The following is a 4928-nucleotide window of genomic DNA, read 5'->3' on the forward strand; positions in this document are numbered from 1 at the left end:
AAGAAATCTAATTAAAAAGCTCAAACTATTGATGAATGTTTGTCGAATTTTGCTCATTTTTGTTCAAAGTTTGAATTTTGACTTACATGGTCTTTGTTAGATAATGAGCTGCACTTTCGTAAAAAATAATAAACATTAACACTAAACATTAAATAATCGAGAGGAATACCCAAAGAATGCTAAGGTGTCTCTTCCCTATTTATATTTTTGCCACTGTACCTACAGCTTATGTTTTTTATATCATCATTGTTTCGAGTGAATTAGTATTATTTTTTTCACTAAATTCAAGTTAGACTCGTTTCATTGAAAAAACTTAAATTATAAGGACCTTAAAAATATTTAGACAATATAGCGAGAGCACTAGTTTGACAGAATAAAACATAACCAAAGATCATAGAAAACAAGGATGCTGGCGATGTTTATGGCTCCCTTATATTATATGTCCTTTGTGATAACGAAAGTGCTGCCACGTTTGTACGAAAAGCTGTTTCTGGGCCAGAGTACAGGGAGACTCTTATTAAATTAATAAATGAAACACTGAAAATCGGGACTTAATTCGTACAAATACGAAAAATCGGGACACTTATAGGTCCCGACTTTTAAAAAATTTTCAGCGGGACAATTTTCTCAAAATTGGAACTATCCCGCCAAAATCGGTACGAATAGTCACCGTACTTATAATTCATAAGAGTTCCACTCCCCGGTTTTAACCAACGGCTTCGAAAATTGGCTACATTTATGTAAAATAATTGAAATTTATCGCTTCCGGTACTAAAATCTTATATCCATCCATTATTTTATCTCGTGGAAGAAGTGGTAACCACAACAATCTTATATAGACCGTCTTGGATTTCGGTACATTGACCATTTTTTCAAAAATATTTAAGCAGAAATACCCAATTTTGCGCGGGTTTTACAGCTTTGACAGTAAAATTTAAGAGATTTCAAAAAGTGGAGTTCATCAATTTATGCAGAATCAAAAATTTTGTACGCCCAAGTATGATAGACATTTTATTTTGTTATATTATTTATTGTTCATAAATGAATTATATTTTTATAAATCATATGTTTTGAGTCATATGTTTTTGAGAAAAATACACCGTAGTAATTTGAAAATTTCAAAATTACATCTCTCGACTGAAAAATAACCCAATAAACAATGGGCTGAGTTAACAATTCGAAAATCATTGAAAAACCAATAGTTTTTGCGAGTCTCACCTTCGGTAACGAATGTGCAATAGGTTAGTATTCGATTCGACAACTAGGCCATTCTCCAGCAAAACGGAACCTTCGTTATCCAATGTATTTTCTCTTTATTATGAATTCGAAATCCAGCCCATTATCGAATTTAAATTTTATTGTGAGAGAGTGATTGTCTTATATTTCTCTTCGAGAATGAGCTGGATTTCATTTTCTCTCTTGTTACTATGGTTTTAATTTTTTTTCAAACCCATTTCGCGTGTATTTCCAACTTTCTCTTAATGTTGGAAAACTTAAGGTCTGATTATGCATGCTCCGTAATCTTGAGATCAAAATTAAATTTAAGTGTTTGGCCGTCTAGCTGAGATATTTTTGCCTCCCTATTGTGTGATTAAATATGTCATAGTTTTCTTATTTCTTGATTTCAATTATATGCATACATATATAATAATATGAATTTTGGAAATCAAATTCTAAATTCGTAATCAGTGACTCCGAGAGTTCTTAGCTATCAATTTTCATTACAATCCATAATTATTTTTAAACAGTCGTCCGCCATATTGGATCCGCCATTTTTAATTTTAAAAATTTACCAGTTTCGAAATCAGCGACGACTAATGCCCCTGGATACCAAGATTCATAACAATCACTAATGTTTGAAAAAAGTCGTCCGCCATATTTGATTCGCCATTTTGAATTTTGAAAACTCAATGCCAGACGAATGCCCCTGGATACCAAGTTTCATAACAATCAATCATTTTTTTTTAAAGTTATCCGCCATATTTGATCCACTATTTTGAATTTTGAAAATTTAATATATATTTCGAGATCAGTGATACCGAAGACCCCTAAATACCAACTTCCATTGGAATCTGCCAAATACATATTGAGAAAACATTTTTGTCGTCCTAAATTCTCGATTCGCCTCTATGTGCATCGGTTAGAAGACGCACAATTCATTTAACACGAAGTCAAAAATGGCTGGTCTATTACAGCCTGTTTTTAATTTGAATTACCATTATAATAAATTTTTATTCCTGTTCCCTTCCATTTCGGTCCAAGACGCAAATTTATTATTAAACGAATGTCAAATGAAACCATCAGGTTTTGTTTACTTTTGAATACGGGTTCATCGAATGCGCTATAAGAACTCAGAAACAAACATTTAAAAGAAATATGTGTTGAATTACTTCGGTAGTATATTTTGTAGTTTTTTTTCTATTATGCGCACGTAATTCGTAAAATAACTCTATTATATAACTTATTAGGAAAACAAAAATGATTAAATAATCACTTTATTTATAGTAAATATATTTTATGATGTTTTTGGAATGTTCATCACATAACGCTTGTTTACATTCCCAGCAGTTCTTCCTCGTTTTTCGTATTTTTTTCTTTTCCTGTTATTGCAAATGAAACCACAACCAGTTACTTCGATTCTTCCTGGTGCATTTGGTTCAATTGAAGTGTTTGGCGTAACATCCACAGTAATTTTTTGACGAGCTATGATGCTTTTAATGGCGATTTTTAGCCGACTTCCAAAAAAGGAGGAATATTTTTGATTTTTATTTTTATTTTTTATTTAATTTTTTTTTTTATGTATGCTACCGCATAACTTTGGACCTCGTCAACCGATTTCGATAATTATTTCGGGGTAGTGTCTCAGAGGTGGTCCCATACTAATCTGGTTAAGATCCGATCAGTTGATCATGAGATATATATATATATATTTTTTTATATGAGTGTTGAAGTCGGTTTTTTTTTTGCTAAAAATTACTTGATGTGGTATAATTTCTCATTATTTGTACGTTTGTTAAACGATTTTTATACCCGAGCGCACTTGTGCCCAAGGGTATTATAACTTTGTTCACATTACGGTTTTTTGTAACAGGCAAAACGAATCGAGATAGAGATAGTATACATAAATGATCAGAATGAAAAGAGAAAGCGATTAAGCGGTGACTGTCTGTCCGTCCGTCCGTCCGTCTGTGCACACGATAACTCTAGTAAAAATTGAGATATCTTAACGAAACTTTGTACGTGCACTACTTTTGGGCGTAGGACGGATGGTATTGAAAATGGGCAAAATCGGACAATAACCACGCTTACCTCCCAGACAACGGTAATTTTCAGAAATACGAAAACTGCGATATTTTAGTAACTACTGAAGATTATTCACTCAAAATTGATATTTACAATGATTTTTAGACGAAAAATAAGAATATTATAAACTTTTGGCAAATGGGCATATCCACGCCCACTTATGGTTACATGTGTATATCTTGGTAACCCCTTCAACAATTTCTTCCAAACTTGGCACAGCCTTGCTACAGCATACCAAATGACCGAACATTTTTTATATTCTCACGACAGCCGGTTCTACGTACCGGAATGACTCGGGTTTTACCCGACCAAGGGCTGTTGTTTCAGCGATCTAACCCCGTTTAGGTCGGCGAAATCCATCAAACGTTGCTCGGTCCTAGGGCTACACCTTCTCCGCACGCTTCTGCTCAGGGCTGGCATAGAGTCAAACCCAGGGCCAGACATCTACACCTGCTGCGTATGCCAGAGACGACTGCATACAAACACCACCTCGGTCAGGTGCAATGCCTTTGACGGGTGGAGTCACCTCCGTAACTGCTCGGGCCTGCGTACGCACCGGCAATGGACCACGCCGTTCGTGGCCCCATGCTGTGCGAACCGGACCGCCTCCACGGCAAACCCCCACCCGCCTGGGCAGCACGCAATCAACACACCCACACCCCAACACAACACAACAATAGACACACAAACAAACACAATAGCACCCACACACCGCCGCCGGCAACTCCTAGTCCCTCCGACAATCTGCTCTGTTTGTCAGTCCAGAATATACCGTAACGTGACATCAGTCAAGTTCAACTCTTGCCTCGGCTGGGGCCACTTTAGGGCGTGCTCAGGACTTCGCAACACGCGAGATTGGACGAGTGACTATGTGGGCCCCTGCTGTGCTGCCCCGTCGCATCCCTCCCCCGCAACGCCGTCAACCACCACCACAAGGCAGCACCCCCTTTTGCAACACGTACTGCAGGGGGCCGGCAGGCAACACAACTCTTTAACACCACACATCACAATCGGTCTCCCAAGGCACACAAAGGTGCTACAATTTAACTGTAACGGACTCCAGAGCAAGATCGAGGAGATAACTGTCTTTATGGGAAGGCATGGAATATTAATAGCTGCGGTCCAAGAGACGAAGTTGCATGGCAATTCAACCCTGTTGAATTGCGCCGGATACAACGTGCACCGTCGAGATCGCGAGCGAGATAATGGTGGAGGTTTAGCGTTCATCACGCACCACACCGTGCAGTATCGTCTCATTGAAGCAGACATCGACCGCAGGGATACCATCCTAGAATGTCAGGGTATTGCTATCCGGTCAGGCGATGTTGAGCTCGAAATATTTAACGTTTACATACCCCCTGTCATTAGCTGCCCGGCAGGATGTCACCCTGAAATAGGTGCGCTACTCAGAGGTGACAACCGCATGGTAATTGGTGACTTTAACGCGCACGTAGGGGAATACATCTGGATGAGCAGATAGAGGATTCGACATTCTGCACAATGAACGACGACGCACCCACCAGGATTGTGGGCAGCTGCTGCAGCTCGCCAGATCTAACAATTGTCAGCGCTGGTCTGATAAACAGCGTATCATGGCGACCTATGCTGACCCTAGCATCAGACCA

The sequence above is a fragment of the Rhagoletis zephyria genome, unplaced genomic scaffold (assembly GCF_001687245.7).
Source record: "Rhagoletis zephyria isolate East Lansing unplaced genomic scaffold, Rhagoletis_zephyria_1.1 Rzeph_scaffold_01386, whole genome shotgun sequence".
Lineage (NCBI taxonomy): Eukaryota > Metazoa > Arthropoda > Insecta > Diptera > Tephritidae > Rhagoletis > Rhagoletis zephyria.